Here is an 18,360-nt window from a genome sequence, read left to right as displayed (position 1 = left end):
CCCCGCAGATTTTGCAAGGGCGGATGACATCATCACCAACTTGCAAAGGAGAGAGATCCCGAATACAGGCAATACAGTCGATCCTTTACCAAGTCGGTGATGATGTCATTCGCCCCTGCAAAATCTGCAGGGGATGCCAGACCTATACGCGTCCCAAGATCCATTGGTTCATTGAATCAACGTTGTCCCCTGCAATCTCGACTCCAATCTGAATTAGGAGTGTATTCTTTCTGTGTTGGCGTAATTATTCTTCTAAGTACGGCTACCCTGTCTCATAGTCCCGTATATTATGCATGGTCATTTCACACAGCAATATTCCTGTAACCTAATAAAGCTAATCAGTAATGTTGCGTACAAACCTGGGGGTACCCTAAAAATGTTTGGGTGAAGGTGTGCCGCGCTGAGACTACTCTATCCCAGACTCGCTACTTTCCAGAAACTCGGTCATCATCATCACAGTTCAGGCAAAACAAAATCTTCTACGTGTACAACAAATGAAACTCGTTTTCTTAAGACTCAATTCCCAGGAAGCCTATACTCTATCCCTGACTAAACGTCTTGAAAACCATACCCATCACAGCGACATATTCCCATATAGCTTATATATGGGGGTACCTCCAAGCCCCAAACGTACAAACAAGTTCTCGTTGTTGTCTTGGTGTTCTTACAATCAACCTAATAGGTTAACAGTTTAGACACATCACAGAAAGACTACAACCAATGTCGCTACCTTGCTGTGAACTCTCTTAAGCTTAGTTGAACTAGAAGAAAACTTCCCCAAGTCAAAAAAGTTTCGGATTCAAAGCATTCTGAATTCATGGCGTGCTCATATCACTGGGTATTCGGATTCCTAAGTTTACATCTCAAATCTGGAGATAAATGATCAAAAACAACGAGCAGATTCCGACGAAGGTGAAAATACTGGACAAATTAGTCAATGTACATGTTAAACCTCTCTTGGTATATAAAGGGATAACGGTCTGGACTTCGGGGCGGAGCCTTTGCTAAGTACCCTCCACCCACCGCGGGGGAAAATTTTCACGAAAACTGGACAACAAACCGGGAGGCTTGGTGACCACAAGCTGTCATGTGCAATAGAGCAACGCGGGAAGACCGCGGGAAACCCAAAATGGAGCTCATACAACAAGATGATACGAATCCAACGAAACTGAGACATTTTTAACATGTTCTCTTTTTGTAAGAGATAATTCCGGATAGAATGAGTCGGGGGAAGAGGATTCTGAGGGCATTAGCCCGAATTGGCTATCCCAAAGCGAATGAGTTTGAAGGGGACAATTTCAAGTGGTTCGTTCGTTGCTTTCTTGGAGTGGTTTGGCGAAAATATCCATGAAACGAATGTTCTTTCACTGGAGGAGTTAAGCAGGTTGGTTCATTTTTTCGTTTCTGGTCTTACCTTCATTTCAAGAAAAGTTAATTCAGAGAACTGGTCATTACAAATTTGTTCGAAGAGGACCCACCTTGTCTGGGGTAGGGGTGGGGGTAGGGGGTTGGGGGTGTTGTCGAAGGTACTACCCGTCTCATGAATATTACCAACAAAATTTTTATTGACTTTAAAATTTGAGTTTGCACAGAAATATACAGCTAGCAAGGGTCATCATTGCTTGATAAACAGAAAATTGAGGTTTGAATCTCATTGTCATGTTTTACTGCTGGATAGAGGGGTGGCTATGCAGTAAAGACATCATCTTTTGAGGTTGAGGAAGGGAGATGCAGGCAGAGACCACCATCTGTTTTATGGGTTGGTGGGTCCAGTTTGAGTATATTTGACCACTTCCCTATAGGCCTAATTGTCTCAGGTAAGCTTAAGTCTTATTTCTCAGTATCAAAGACAAAATGCCTTGATTTTTAGACAAAATCTCTCAACTCTCAACATAAGAAATATATGGAGGACAGTGAGGAGAATATACATGTCGATATTGGCTTTAAAGGCTTAAACATAATTGCCAGCCTTAAATGGCTCATTGCCGGCTGATAATGACAGCTCTGACTGAGTAAAATTTTCTGCAGGCTGAGGCGACTGCTGCATCATTTTTGTCTCAGCTGGATTGTGACAGTTATTGTGCATCTGAGGAACTCTTCACTGGAAAACTGACTACTTACACAAGAAACTGTTCTTTGAGGTACATGAATGCAGCATACTATACTTTGTGAATATTCTTTTGTAATATTATTATTGTGGCATGCAAAGTAGATAAACATGTAGGTATTGGGCCAGTCAACCACATAACATACCAAAAAATCTGGATGTAAGCCCGTGTGAAACTTTTTACCCCACTTCCCCCCCCCCCCCCCCAACCCCTGGCAAAATTGGATGCAAGCATCCCTCCAGTTATAAAGGTAACACTCCCAAACATAAGCCCATGAACTGTTGAAGTCATAGCTGTGTTGGTAATGTTGTTGAGCCATAAATCAGACTGGATTATAAAGTAACACAACACATTTAATCGATTGACACGAAGGTTATATAATTGAGAGCACATAATGGACTCGCCTGACTGTGACTGCCTCTGGGATTTATTGTAAAGCCAAAATCATTTAATTCCCCAAAAGCAAGACCATCTCAACAATAAGACCCCCACTCCCCCTCCCAAAAATATATATATGTAGAATGAATTGCTATCTTCAATATCACTTTTTTTCAAATGGAGGATCTTTTGAATGAATGCAAACCCAAGGTTTTATACAGGTATTCAGAGTTTAAGGATATCTCTCTTTTTTTTTTGGGGGGGGGGGGGGTGGACAAGATTGTCTATTTTAAATGTACAGATTCTTCATATTTATTTCTGGTGGCAAAGCATTTTGATGGTCTGGGATAAGAAAGGTTTTCTAAAGCTTTTTGCATTTTTTTTGTCTAGGGAGTTGCAGAGATGGCTGGTGGAGAAGAGAAACCAAGATACAAACTGCTGTAAATCAGTGATCCATCAACACTTGTAGTGAGAGGTGAGTTCATTACAAACCTGTTCCAGGTTCCTGGCGAGGAGAAAGAGGGTGTGTGAAAATGATTATACCTGGCTGCCTTGAGTAGTTTAATCATTGCTCTGGTTCTCTTGTGTTGAGGTGTTCAGTTGAAAATATTTTCACCCACTTTAATGTTACCTTCTTCTTACTAAAAAAATTCAAAAATTGTGAAAAATAATACTCGCAAAAAAACATAAATATAACAAAACAATAACAATTTTAAATGTTCCAAGTTAATCAGGTCTTGTGGTGAATTGCTCTGAATTAAAACAGTACTGTAACTATCTGTCCTTGAAAAAATCTTTTTCGGTCCTGTTTACGACTAGCACTCTTCCTCCTATTCACTGTTTTCTTCTGCTTGTAATTTGGCCAAAACCCCTTTAGTACAGTCATCAAAGTTTCCATTTGTAGGCTCCTTGTAGTTAGATTGAACCAGACCTTTGTATCTTTCCAGTGTGTCCTTATTCTTTGTGACAAGTGCCCTCAGCTCAGGATTTAAAAAAAATAAAACACTGACAAAATTGCGAAATTTAGTTCACTTTTCCTATATTTTTTCTTGCAATGATAAAAATTAAAACTAGCGAAATTAAGTATGCGCGAAAATAAGTGAGAATAAGGTACCTCCAGTTCCTGCTTGATGGCTTAACTTGTCTAATGACACTGCTGTGTTAAGCTTACTACTTTTTGTCGCATGTGCCACACCATTTTAAAGCAGTTTTCCTCATAGTCCAGTATACACCATTACACCAACTTATTTAAAGTTCGCATGCTAGTCACAAGTTTGAGATTTTATACGCTTGGATGAGGGCCAAAATCAACCAATAATGAATGATTCAAATATGGATTGATCCAATGAATCAATAAAAATCAATACACACTTGCCAAAACGTCTTAAGGATGGTGGTACTGTGCGTACATTCTGTGCATCTTGTGATAGTCCGAGAAAGTCAGGTTTCTTTACGGCAGTGCCTGCTAAAACATACTGGATATTTTGCATGGTTTATAACTACGCAGAAAAAGCAGATCTTGGCTAGGGTTTTCAGCTTCAATTTGGGAAAAAATGTATTTTGGCGCTTTTTGTAATTGTTGGTTAATTGTCTCTTAAAAATGTGTGGTTATCCCAAATTGTCTTTTAGGATTCCAATAGCCCTTGCTAAGGTCTGCTTTTCCCGCATAGTCATAAACTGTGCAAAAATACTTCCATATTAGTAGGCACTGTCCTTAATTACTATTAATTATTGATACAAGAGGTAAAACCAGAGCTTTGCAATATTCATTTGTGCACTATCTAGACTGGGCTTATTTTTTGTCTTCTCCGACCGGGGACCGGAGGATTTTTCCCCCCTCCATAACTTTGTTAATTTGCAACATTATAGACGCTTGCCAAGGAGATGTTTCCTTTGAGGTCCACAACAGGAAGTGATGATGTCATATGGCGTGGTATCATGTCATGATCATAAAAATAAAATAATAATCATAAAGACTGGAATTGGTTGCCGTGGTAACATCAGTCCTTGAACACTAACCGACCACATCAAACTTTTGCCAGATAAATTTCTGAAAGAGGCCTGAAGTTTCATGGCGTTTGTACAAATATTAAAAAAGTTGTTCTGAAAGTCGCCATGAGTGTGCTGCACACTTTTCTTATATATTTGTAATATTTCATGGTCAACAAACAGTCACAAAAATTTTGGGTGTCCATTGATAGTGCCAGGTGGAGAGCTTGCGCGATTGTGAAAAGGATGGGATGTGGTAGCAGGGTCATTTTTCACCAACTTGGATCATTCATGACTATTTTCCCAGGAACCATTAATACTCAAAATCGTTTGCTTTATAAACCAAAGTAACATAGTTTACCAGCCCTGGGTGATTGACAAATGCAAATTATATATTTTTTAACATCTTGTGCTAATCTCTATCTCATATCTACTTTCTAGTCATCCATCAAGACAAGGCAACATTCATTTGTGGCCACTTTCCACCTCTGAGATGTTGAGCGCAGTTTGGGGTGATTGTTTTAAAGGAGGATCAGGAGATCTCTTAGACAGTTAGAGCTAGTCCCTGGTAATTGTGTCAGTCCTTGACTCCATTTCTTGGATGGAAACACCTTTTCGAGGTAAACAGTCGATCCATTCTAGTTTTAAGCCTTTAAGCCCTAACATTGATCAGCATCAAATTTTTCCTTGTAATATCAATGCTTATTCAACCCCCAAGGTTGTGAGAGTTAAGGACATGATCACCCAAGGTGAATTTTCTTGCTTTTTTATAAGAAAAGTATGGGACAAGGTAGGCAAATTAATTTTGTTCTATGATACTAGGGGTTAAAGGGTTAAGAGAAATATAATTATGCCACATTCCAAAACGGCTCAAAAACCATACTTTTGGGCAGCAAAGACCTAAACGGCAGTGCCTTCACACAACGCTAGTGCAATTTCATCTGCTCTCCATAATTCTTAAGGTTCTAGTTGGGAGAATTTGTTTAAACATTATTACATTTCATCTTTGGTGATCATTTGCTTTATTCTCATCACTTACATGTTTAATCAGTTAGTAACTTTATAAGGGGAAAATAGATACTCATCACTTTCGGGGCCTAAAGGGTTAAATCATCTTTTGCAGTATCAGTGAGATATATGCTAACAAAACAGAATGGGGAATTGAAACTGGGAATTCAGAGGTCATAATTAGTGAATGCGATTTTGAGAATAATGACTACAATAAGCAGAACAAACGTTAACTGGCATTAGGCCAAAATCCATAGTGTATAGCTTTTTCTAAATTAGGCCAAAATCCATGGTGTATAGTACTAGCATGAAAGTAAGGCCAAACTCTATACTCTATACTATTAAGATTAAAATTATGCCAAAAGGCATAGTCTATGTTAGTATTAGGATGAAAATTAGGCCAAAATCCATAGTGTATAGCATTATGATAAAAAGTAGGCCAAAAATTCATAGTGTATAGAATTAGAACGAAAATAAGGTCACAATCCAGAGTGTATACCATTAGGATGAAAATTACGCCAAAAATTAGAGTATACTTTTATGTTCAGAATTCCTCAAAATTGCATACTGTATAGTATAAGGATAAAATTAGGCCAAAATCCATAGTGTTAAGAGATAGGATGAAAATAAGGCCAAAATCCATAGGGTATAATATTAGCACAAAACTTAGGCCAAAATTGACAGTGTACAGTGCTGGGATGAAAATTAGGCAACAAATCCATAGTGTATAGTATTAGGATAGAAATTAGACCAAAATTCATAGTGTAAAAGACTTGAATGAAATTTAGATCAAAATCCATAGTGTATAGGATTAGGATGAAAATTAGACCAAAATCCATAGTGTATAGCATTAGGATGAAAATTAGACCAAAATCCATATTGTATAGGATTAGGATGAAAATTAGACCACAATCCATAGTGTATAATATTACCACAAAAATTAGTGTTAAGAGACAGGATGAAAATTAGGCCACAATCCATAGTGTATAATATTACCACAAAAATTAAGCCAAAATTGACAGTGTATAGTACTGGGATGAAAATTAGGCAACAAATCCAGTCTATAGTATTAGGATAAAAATAAGGCCAAGATCCATAATGTTAAGTGATAGAATGAGAAATTGGGCCAAAATCCATAGTGTATAGGATTAGGATGAAAATTAGACCAAAATCCATAGTGTATAGTATTTGGATGAAAATTAGACCAAAATTCATAGTGTATAGTATTAGGATGAAAATTAGACCAAAATCCATAGTGTATAGCATTAGGATGAAAATTAGACCAAAATCCATATTGTATAGTATTAGGATGAAAACTAGACCAAAATCCATAGTGTAAAGTATTAAGATGGAAATTAGACCAAAATCTATAGTATATGGTATTAGGATGAAGATTAGTCCAAAATCCGTAGTGTATAGGATTAGGATGAAAATTAGACCAAAATCCATAGTGTATAGTATTTGGATGAAAATTAGACCAAAATCCGTAGTGTACAGTATTAGGATGAAAATTAGAGTAAAATTTCTAGTTTATAGGATTAGGATGAGAATTACACCAAAATCAATAGTGTATAGTGTTTGGATGAAAATTAGACCAAAATTCATAGTGTATAGTATTAGGATGAAAATTAGACCAAAATCCATAGTGTATAGTATTAGGATGAAAATTAGACCAAAATCCATAGTGTATAGGACTATAATGAAAATTAGACCAAAATCCATAGTGTATAGCATTAGGATAAAAATTAGACCAAAATCCATAGGGTATAGTATTGGGATGGAAATTACACCAAAATCCATAGTGTATAGGACTAGGATAAAAATTAGACCAAAATTCATAGCGTATAGGACTACGAAAAAATTAGACCAAAATTCATAGCGTATAGTATTTGGATGAAAATTAGACCAAAATCCAAAGTGTACAGCATTAGGATGAAAATCAGAACTAAAATTCATAGTTTATAGGATTAGGATGAAAATTAGACCAAAATTCATAGTGTATTGTAGTACTAGGATGGAAATTACACCAAAATCCATAGTGTATAGTATTAGGATGAAAATTAGACTAAAATCCATAGTGTAAAGTATTTGGATGAAAATTAGACCAAAATCCATAGCGTATAGTATTAGGATGAAAATTAGACCAAAATCCATAGTGTATAGTATTTGGATGAAAATTAGACCAAAATCCATAGTGTACTGGACTACGATGAAAATTAGACCAAAATCCATAGTGTATAGTATTTGGATAAAAATTAGACCAAAATCCGTAGTGTACAGTATTAGGATGAAAATTGGAGTAAAATTCATAGTTTATAGGATTAGATGAAAATTAGACCCAAACCCATAGTGTATAGGATTAGGATGAAAATTAGGCCAAAATCCATAGTGTATAGTATTAGGATAAAAATTAGACAAAAATCCATAGTGTATAGTATTAGGATGAAAATTAGGCCAAAATCCATTGGGTATTACTATAGGATTAGGATGAAAATTAGACCGAAATCCATAGTGTAGAGTATTAGGATGAAAATTTAGCAAAGGATATTGATATTTTGTGATTTCAATTCAATTAATTTAAATTTTCTTAATTTTTGAGATCTTTTTACTAAGATCTGACAGCTTTAATTGTAATTTTGCCATGAGCATATGACAAGTTAAGAAATGAATTTGCCGAATTTAGCAAGATGTCAAGTTTCATAGAGATCTGATTGAAACTAAAGGAAAGAGTAGAGAAACAAGCGGCAATTTTTTCCCCCAAAAATGTAGATTTCTCTGAAAATTTGCATATCAGGATTAGTTCTCTTTATAATTTTGCTAACTTTTAATGCAGCAAATTCGTTTCTGAACCTGTTTTCATCTTTATCTAATATTTAAAAATGTCACATTTTTCTTGTTCTTTTTAAAATGAATATAAAACTCAGGGTTCCGGTTCTGAAAATATTTATTTCGTGGAGTTCACTGAATTGTAGTATATGAAAGTTTAAAATCAGAAACTATGTAAACATTAAAATAATAAATACAAAAAAGTGTTTTGCAACTGGTGTTGGTTACTGTACTGATGTGGGATCTGGAATAAATTAAATTTTAATAATATTCAATATACATGATATCAGAATAAATTTAAGGCCGTCAATAATTATGCATGACGTCATGATATGAATATTCATTGCCATTAGACTCAGATTCAGAATCAGAATCCCGTTCAAACTTGATTCTGATAATGAATCTGGTTCTGAGTATAAGAAAACGGAATCAGAATCAGTATCGGAATCAAGTTTTAATGGGATTCTGATTCTGAATTTGAGTCTAATGCCAATGAATATTTATGTATGCTAATTGTTATGATGTCATCGTGCATGCATAATTGATGAAACTAGGTCATTGGCCTCTCATTTTCTTTAAATATTCCATCTTCAAATGGGTAGCCATATGGGAAAGCAAAGTCAAAGGGTCTCAATCAAGAACTCACAAATTTAATGTAATTTTTTTTATTAACAACACAAATATTACAGTTAAACCTAATATTAAGAGTTAAAAATTTCGCCACTTTATATGGAGCTTTATTGCAGGCAAAATTTATAATTTTATGTTTGTGGATATTTTGTTAATAATTTTTTGTCAAATTATGTTCAGCAACAGCTTTCAAATTATAGATGCTTTACTTGAAATTGTTTGGAAAAATTTATTTTGTTCGAACAAGTTTAAGCTGATGTCAAATTTTTTTGGTAAAACAAATTTAGTGATGCCAGGAGCTTAAAACATTTTGTTGCCACAAAATTCGAATTTGTTAGCTGTTGCCGAACAGAATTTTACAACACAAAATTTATTCTACTATTGCATTCAAAATTCCAACAAAAAAGTTTGAAAATTGATGGGAATCACTCTGAAGTTGACAACAACTTCCTTTTTAAAATGAACAGAACTTTAAGCTTGTAAATATTAACAATTAAAGGGTTTGATGGAAGAGGCATAAGTGACTATTCGAATCTGAATTGTTTCAAAATAGCTGTTTTCAACAGAGAAGAATTTATAAATAATTTCTTTTGTCAAGTTAAAGAAGACATAACTAGCCGATTCCTCCAATTTAGGAGTGCAAACCAAAACAGATTATTTGAAGCAATTTGGATTAATAGGCAAAGTCACATATCCCTGTTTCTCCAGGCCCTTCATCCTGAGGTACAAGTTACAGCAATATTACATGTGACCCTATTTGGGAAAACTGGGCTTAACAAAAATTTTAAATGCATTGACAATGCTTTGCAATACGATCTCAACACATTCTTGAAATATGGCCAATGTTCTAAAATGTTCACAAATTTTTTTGTAATTTTTTTTTTCAATGTATTGGCAACTTTTTCACAACGCTTGAGAAAAAAGGTTTTAAAAAGAATGCTTTTATGCACAATAAAACAATCTATGCGTGTTAAATAATCTTCTAGATCATTCTCTGATCATATTGTCGTGTTTACTTTCTACCGGCAACTTAAATGAGCATTTAATAATCTTTATAGATTGCCTATAGGGAATTTTATTTTGAAAATACGACCTTTATTTCCCAGTAGCATTGAACCATGGTAACATTTCATGTACAAAACGATCGGGCCCACAAAAGTATGTGTGTTGTTAAAATCTTCCTTCTGAATGGAAATGTTTCCGTTTGAAATAACATCAGCATCAAGCGGCCATTGATCGGTAGCTTTTGGCTTATTCTGACTGAGTTATATGCTGTACCTTTGTATGGTCATAGCTTACACCTAAGTTGTTTACATTCATTAACTAGCGTTGGCCATAAGTTACATATTTTTTACCGCTTGAACATGTGGTGACCTCTCTACCTTGAGCCGTAGTCATGCGGATGCTACAGTTACAAATTGAAATCCAAGCGAAATGATACAGCTGACATTTTACGTTGTTACGCGGGATGCCCTGAAGGGGCATACCGTGTCTAAAAATGGGTCGATTTCTTTTTTTTTTTTTTTTTCTTCCTCGTAGTCACAAATTGGTACATTAATTTATTCATTAAACTCTCCCCTCTCCTACTCGGGATGTAATGTTCTGATTGTCTTCAACAACAGCAGGCCAATCAACATCCATTCTTGTCGCTTTAATCGCGAGGGAGGGGACCCACTCAACCCTACCGGTGTGACGTCAACGCATCATTTGATATATTTATTAGGGACGGATTAAATTGTCGCGCCATATTGTTAACATGTTCTGGACTCAAGTGTGCCGTTTTCAAACGGAAATTTCACCATTTTGAAGCGGTGAATCGAAAGAATAACTTTTAAGAAGCACCCGACATTTAAAACGGTGGAAATTGGTGAGTTCCTGGCGAAGGAATCGTGCTTTGTTTGACAGTGTTAGACCACGACGCGAGACTAAAAAGAGGTCATTGAAAAGCTTACATTATCGTAATGGAATTTCACACATTTCCGGTAATAGTCTGAGCTGAGTCGTGTAACACAAGGTAAATAACGTAATGCGATCGTCGTGACTCAAACTATTCCATTAGCAAGGATAGTTTTATCAATCGGCGAACCATACAGTTGGAATAAATGAATCAGCCCCAGCATCACGCGTAATGCCAGTGTAGCAGGCATCTTGTTTTCCATTTTTTCCCGTCATGACAGCACTCTGTATGTCACGCTGTGTAGTACTTTTATTAATTTATTTTTATTAGCAACAGTATTATTATTACTTACGCATTCAAAGTAAAGCACTTTATAATATTGCTGTGTGTACTATTTGAAATCTTCGCGAAGCCAAATCGACATAAGATTAATGGGAGGCACAATAATTATTTCTGCAGTCATATAAAAATCTAAAAATCAGTTCGCTTGAACAATATACAAACTTTGTTAAGTATGTGTAGTACCGGTACTTATGTATACAGTTGTTTTGCGGGGCTGACAAAAAATGACTGGCTAGAGGTCATTCCATTGAAAATAAAGAATGTGTTGTCAATGCTTGAAAATGCATTGGAACAATTTTTAAATGCATTGAGAATGTTGTTCAATGCATTGTCAATGTTTTAAAATGCATTGAAATGAAAAAATGGTACAACGCAATTTTTGTTTAGCCCGGTTTTCCAAAATAGGGTCACATGTACAAGAAACTCTACAAGCAAACAATAAATATCAAGTGCAGTCTGCAATGAGAATTTTAACAATAAAAAATGAATTCCTGCCCATTGAAGAGAGATAAAATTTAAGGGTTCAAGTGAGAATATTGTATGTAATGTTTGGACCTCAAGTGAACTTACAAATTGTTCAGAACCCCCTGAAATTCTAATTGTGGCCTTCAATTAAATATAAGACTGCACTGTCTATTCTGGTGGCGTCTTCTGAAGATCCTTGTTTGAATGCGACAAAAGAAACCTTGCTACTTTAAAGGAAAATTTTATAAGCTGCTTCTGCTCAATTTGGAAACTCAACACCCATACAGTAAACACCTGCATGAATTTAAAGAACAAGTGGATTAAGGACCTCCAAGCTGAAATTCGTCATTTTAGACACCTGTAATATTAGAACCTTACAATAAATATATGAAGACTTAATCAGGCTGACCTTGAAAACGGCAAGTTCTTAAACGTGAGTGTTTACTGTATTGATTGTGGTGAGGGTGAAAGGCAGAATGAGTTTGCAGAATGGCATAATTATGCGAAATATGAGATATGCAGAATGACTTAAAAAAATACATTAACTGAAGAGTGTGTCCTGTTTTCGCACCAATTTTTTAAAAGCAGCAGTTTTTTTCCATGTTGTGGACTCTAGCTGAAAATTAAACAGCTAAACAACAGGGCCCAGTTGCTCGAAGCATGGTTAGCGCTAACCCGGGTTAAATGCCATGACAACCTATAGGTTTTAATACCTCTTAACCAATGGTTAGCGCTAACCATGCTTCGAGCAACTGGGCCCGGATCTACAACTTCTTCTTGTCAACTAAAATTGCAAGGAGAAAAGTGAACATGAAATTTCATTTGCTACAAATTTACTTTCTTTCCCAGGTTTGTATTTTCTAATCCTTGATCTGTTGTCTAGCTATTCGGCTCAAGTCCACAGCATCAAAAAAGCTGCTGCTGTTATAAAATTGGCACAAAAACAGGGCCCACTCTTCAGTTAATTTATTCCCTGCATAAATCTGCACGTCGTGCCACATGCCAATCCGCAAACTCAATCTGCCTTTTACCCTCACCGTATTGGTTGGTAGGAGGACTGATGTCCAGAAATGCACAGAATAGCAATTTCGGCCAATTGAAAAATTTTGTCAAAAAGACCATAAGAAATCCCATCCAATATTCCATATTGCCACATTTTACACTTCTTTCATCAAATTCAATGCCTTTCTGGTACCACTCTGCTTAGCTCATTCACTACAAATCGGAACGTTTGCTCAATTCCATCGCTTATATCAAATTCTTGCGGTACCCTGCTTCTGAACTCATTTGCGCTGAATCTCACTCAACTTTTGGCTGCTTCTGTCAAATCTGCCATTTTTGCCATATCAAAAAATTTAACACATTTGGCAAGAATGGTGGTTATGACGAGATTTAGACAAAGGTCAACATTTCATGTTTATAACTGAAAAGCTGAATTGTCAGCACGAAAAGGCGAATTTGAAATATGGTGGATTTTATGAAATTTCACCCAAACTCAACCTTGCCAAAAATTTGTCAAATTTGCCACTTTTGTGGTATCATACTGAACTCATTCAAATTTCACCTAAAGCTTTGGAAGAATTTTCTCAGGTCCAATTTTTTGGTCCAATTTGCCACTTTGCTCCTTCTGCAGTACCCAGCTCATTAGCCTTAAGTCTTAGCCTTTGGTGTAATCTCACCAGATCTGCCATTTTTGTAATTTTCACTGGGTTCATAAAATGTGTCTCTTGTGGTACACTTTCATTCATCTAATATGCACCTTTGATCTTGACCACTGTCAGTAATTCCATCAAAACCCACCATCTTTGCCATTTTAATTAAACCAAATTCATGTTCAATGTTGATCAAGGATCAGGGATCAGGAATCTTTTTGATAAAGATGAACTATCATTGCATTATCAAATTTCACAATTTTTAAGTTTCCTTAATAGCTGATAAATTTTTATTGTTCATCTTTTGGCTTAGTTCACTGAAATCCTGCACAAATTTGAAGCAATTTGTATTGTGCCCATAAACACTACTCAACAAATGGGTCTTATCTAAAGTTATGCTCTCTTGTTGTCCAACTATAAAAGTTACCATACCAAAGTATGTTGACAGTCTCAACTTGATTATCAAAAGAACAAAGAATCAAGTATTTGGAAGATCAAGACTATTCACTCAAAAGTAAACTACATGTAGATTCTTGATACTTGATTCTCAAGAGAATCAACAAATGGAAACATAATTTTTCCTCAAATGTTTTGAGAAAACGATTCATTTCTTAAGGAAAGAACATGCACAAAACTTGAGCTTAGCCAATAGCCGAAATCATTTCTCCAAGGTCAAATACATTGTATAACCTTCCATGAAACTAAATTTTCTAGAGAGAAAAAAAAATGGGAAATTTACTGTGCAATAAATTTCATAATTCAATCAGACAGCACACTCTGATAATTTGAATGACTGACTAATGCAACACTTCATGCTTTTCAACAGTTTAACTTTGATAAAACTAAAATATATTCTAACAGCTTGATCAAAAGTGCAATTAAGTGGCAACTGAAGCCAAGGTTTCTATGGGAAAAATTTTTGCCCAGGAAGATTTCAGTCATGTGCTAAGAAATCTAACTGTGGAAAGCACAAGCCAAAAATATTTAAGACAGGTCTTGGAAGGAGAAACAACATTAGTTGTACTTTTGAGCTTCTTTGCAAGGGACTTAGCGAGATAATCTTAATTTAGGGGACACAGTTTAACCTAATCCTTGATCCCTGATCCCAAGTTTTCAAGACCTCTGGGTTCATGGAGCCTGAAAACAGTAAACTTGGCAGAAATGGTACGGTGGTTATGACAAAATTTCACTTATAATAAGTCAACGCTACATGTTCATAAGGATCAAAAGCAGGAAGGAAGGGAGCAGCAGATTTCATGCAAACAAAATTTTGCAAAAGTCTTGACCTTTGTGAAATTTTGTAAATTCTACCATTTCACAAAATTTGTCCTTTTTAAGTACCCTCCTACTCATCTGATTTGGTGAAATTTCATCAAATCTGCCAGTTTTGCTACCTTTCCAAAAAATGAAAATGGTTTTGAAATAAGTAGGTAAATCTGGATCATACAGTGTAGTCCTGAGAAGCACTGTTTGGGCTGACATTGCCTGATGTCTCAACAACCAGAGAGGAAGTCATAATGTTAGACTCAGTTCAATAACTATTAACGATTGGCAGTGGATGGTGTAAATGCATCCAGTTATCGACCAGATTGGTCAATGAAGTGGGGCTGTTATTGCTCATGAATCATGCCGCGATTATACACTGGCTGTGAAGACTGTAAAACGTGATGGTGCATTTTGATCCATATTTTAGTAAAATGACCATCAGTCTATTGTTAGTGAAATTAGTCCCTTTTTTGATTGTTTGCCTGCTTTGTTGATGTTGCTCAAAAGTTGCTTTTTAGGTACACAAGTATCTGTTAGTAACAGTTTAGCAGTGTTCATTCTAAGTTAGTAAAACAGCTTGATTTGTGATTACTAATGATCAATAATTCACTGAACTCAGATAATGATGTCTTCTCAGGTTGTCAAAACATCAGTCAATGTCACCCTAAACAGCCTCTCTTAGGACTGACACTTACCCGGATGATCAAAAGTTACCTACTTATGCTTCTCAAATTTGTCACTCTTATGCTACCCCCCCCCCCCCCCCTAATTAGTTGATTTGCATGAAATCCACCTTGAGCAAAAAATAATCAAATCTGCCATTTAACCACTTTGGTTGAATTTGCATCTCTCACAAAACTCTTCAAGTCAGTTCATTTGGGATGATCTAACAAAATGCATTGTATTTTTGGTAACATTTAGTAAAAATACACCATTTTGTCAAACAGATCTCAACTTTCATCCACTTTATTAACTTTGTTAGGTCTTAACTTTTCATTGAAACCCTAGAACCTTTGCAATATTCATTGCTGTGCCACTGTTGAGTTGCATACATTTCTGGACATACCTAGTAAACTATACTAAAAATAATTAGAATACAGCTCAGCTGTAGATGGAGGAATGTTTATGCCATACACCCTAGATACAGCCATTTATTAATGTAACAGATTCACATCTAAGGTGTATGTGACAAGACCGCAAAATAATATGGGATTTTAATACATGAAAATTTTAAAAAAATGCAAAAATCAGCATCACCTTGTCTGTTGTACCATAGAAAGTCATTTGGATGACTTTTTGGTAGTTGAGAGGTTGAAAGGGTACATAAAAAATGTTTCTTATACTAATTACCTGCAAAACTTGTTTTCTAGTACAGTGTTTCCAATGGCTTTGGAAGCTTGACACAATTAATCTGAAGTGTTGCTCCAGGCATAAAGCATACAACAAAGGATCCTTCCTGAAAAGCCAAACAAGAAAAATAAGCTTACTAGCTTGTAGAGATCGTCAATTCTGAATTTTGACTGAATGTTCTTATTTTTAACTTTTTGTTGGTTTTCTACACCCTGCAGTCTGACAGGGGTACCACAAGAAAAATTAAAATTAATCAATGGTGACCTGGATAGCAGACATTTTCCTGGACTTAGAACTGCATGGCTAATCAATTAATATACAAAAATTTTCATGTTAAACTACCATAAGTTCTGGTTGGCTACTGTAATATGCATGTTTGTCATGATTGGTATAATAAATACAGTGTATTAATATGATCACTTTGACAACGTGTGACATGAATCAATAGCAAAGAGAAAAATTTTGTTACTTGCATTTTGTGACATTCCTTTAATCTGGGACAGTTTGCCATCAAAAGAACATGCAACAATAATAGAAGAATCCTTTCAAATGTTACTAATCTGAGAGAATCATGCTTCATTTGCTCAAGTAAACACTATGCACACCCATTCCATAACAGGAGGCTTGGAGGGTTATTTACATAGCTGTACACATCATTACAGTAAAGCACAAAGATTGCTGTGCAAGGTACATGTGGTGTCTGGCCATACTTACATTTTTTTCAACAAAACAGCTCAGTAAACTGGCTGACTATTGCTAGACTGTGAGATCATTACAGACACCACTGAAGGAACAACTTGTCAACACTGCAAAGACAAACACAAGCTGATTAATAGCAAATCAGACTTTTGATTGCAAGGATTTTTGCAATGAAGCTTGGGAATAGCCTGCATGGCAGGCGTTTGAAAGATATATAAGGCACGAGGGAGGGAGACGCATGGCTCACGCATCCCATATTTTACATGCGCCTGCTACGCAGGCTAACTTGGCAATTTCCCACCTACTTTGAGTTGTGTACATTGTTATGTTGCACTACATATTTGATTGGTTCCTTAATTGCATTGTAAATAATTTTCATGTTTTAACTTTTTAACTGTATTGTAAATGATTTTCTTTTTAACTGTTTGTACAAGTGTCGTCTTAAGATTTTAAATATTGGAGAGTGATCCTACTATGGAAATTCAGTTTCCCCAAATTATTCTCCGGTCATGTAAGCCCCTCCCCCTTACTGTAGACTGTCCTTACAGTGTATGACAAAGTATTTACACTTACACTTACAAGTACAGTAAAACCCCGCGAGTACGAACCTTACTGAATAAAGCAAATAAAACATTATATGCTGTTGTTGTCTAACCTAACGTTGGGTTAAAATGCGTTTTCGTGCAGTTTTGAGTCATTCTACATCAATGCAGGAGCGATTTTCGCGCAATTCGACTTGGCTCGAATTCTTCCATAAAACACTTCTAATCGTAAATCCCACTCTGACTTTATGCCTTTAAAAAACATAGGCATACAAATATATCTGTGAAAATCACTCGCACATACCTTATAATGAACTTGCAGCCCCACAAAAATCACCAACGGCACTTCAAAATTCCCGCTACGGATTCCGTCAGTTTCTCAGCCAACAAGATGGCTGCCACGGCGCGCGTCCCCCACCCATGGGAACATCCCGCGGTCAACACTGGGTACCAGAGTCTAATTAAGCCCCAGCTAGGGAGGGGCAAGGTGTTTTGTTCATGCCACGACATCTGAGAACAGTTTCTTACCATATTTTTTTCCAGAATGGAAGTAGCGTTTGCGACAACTTTTTACCAGACAATAAGAAAATCAATTTTAAGTTCCCGTCTGAAGATAATCGAGCTGCCAGGACACGAACAGTGAGGCAAAAACAATGTTATAGTACGGCTCCAAGGCACTAACGAAGGCACGCAAAGCGTGCATGACCCATGTTGAAGTTCTTGTGGTTACAGGGTTCATTATTGGATGTACAATTTTTATCCCAGATGGATTATGACCATTCACCGTGAAAAACACTTAGACTTGCTCACTAGTCACGGAAAGACGAAGGAAAGGACTTCTAGAAAGTCTAACAGACAAACAGTTGGTGTTAAGACTACTTTGTTCCGTCAAAAAGTCTTTCTAGTCCTTTATCATATCACAAGTATGCTTTTTGAAGGGTAATGGCTGTCATCAGTAGCGGTGAAAATAGTGAAATAAGAGAAGTGATACGTAAATTGCAGATGGAATTTAAGGTCGGTTTACATTACATCGCTAAGAAATACTCTTTTTATGATATAAAATGAGCAATCGTCAGAGATTACATGGGGAACAGGCAGATGAGTGTCACACAAAATACGATTCATTATTCTAGAGGTTAATATGCCTACCTTGGATAGTAGTGATCCTACTAAGATCCTGAAGACTCCGAACAACGAATTGTAATCAC

The 18,360-nt window shown here is 36.0% G+C and overlaps 2 long non-coding RNA genes across 5 annotated transcripts; one reads left to right on the top strand and one right to left on the bottom strand.

Annotated features, from left to right (window-relative positions):
• Positions 1-576: 576 nt before the first annotated feature.
• On the top strand, positions 577-7,239 carry LOC146471835 (uncharacterized). 2 transcript variants are annotated; one of them, XR_014866715.1, is made up of 5 exons: positions 577-1,384; positions 2,029-2,141; positions 2,877-2,961; positions 4,917-6,999; positions 7,155-7,239. It is a non-coding gene; the product is annotated as an uncharacterized LOC146471835 (long non-coding RNA). The 2 variants fall into 2 exon arrangements; XR_014866714.1 differs by having other exon boundaries at positions 7,116-7,232.
• Positions 7,240-8,445: 1,206 nt separating this feature from the next.
• LOC146471834 (uncharacterized) lies at positions 8,446-17,564 on the bottom strand. 3 transcript variants are annotated; one of them, XR_014866718.1, is made up of 4 exons: positions 17,457-17,564; positions 16,626-16,717; positions 15,912-16,017; positions 8,446-8,553 (listed from the first exon to the last, which is right to left on the bottom strand). It is a non-coding gene; the product is annotated as an uncharacterized LOC146471834 (long non-coding RNA). The 3 variants fall into 3 exon arrangements; XR_014866716.1 differs by lacking the exon at positions 8,446-8,553 and adding an exon at positions 8,965-12,001; XR_014866717.1 differs by lacking the exon at positions 8,446-8,553 and adding an exon at positions 14,094-14,432.
• Between the last annotated feature and the right edge of the window lie 796 nt (positions 17,565-18,360).

This window comes from Pavona decussata, unplaced genomic scaffold, assembly GCF_977016875.1.
Source record: "Pavona decussata unplaced genomic scaffold, jaPavDecu1.1 SCAFFOLD_102, whole genome shotgun sequence".
In the NCBI taxonomy this organism is placed as follows: domain Eukaryota; kingdom Metazoa; phylum Cnidaria; class Anthozoa; order Scleractinia; family Agariciidae; genus Pavona; species Pavona decussata.
This window is presented reverse-complemented; position numbering and strand designations above follow the sequence as displayed.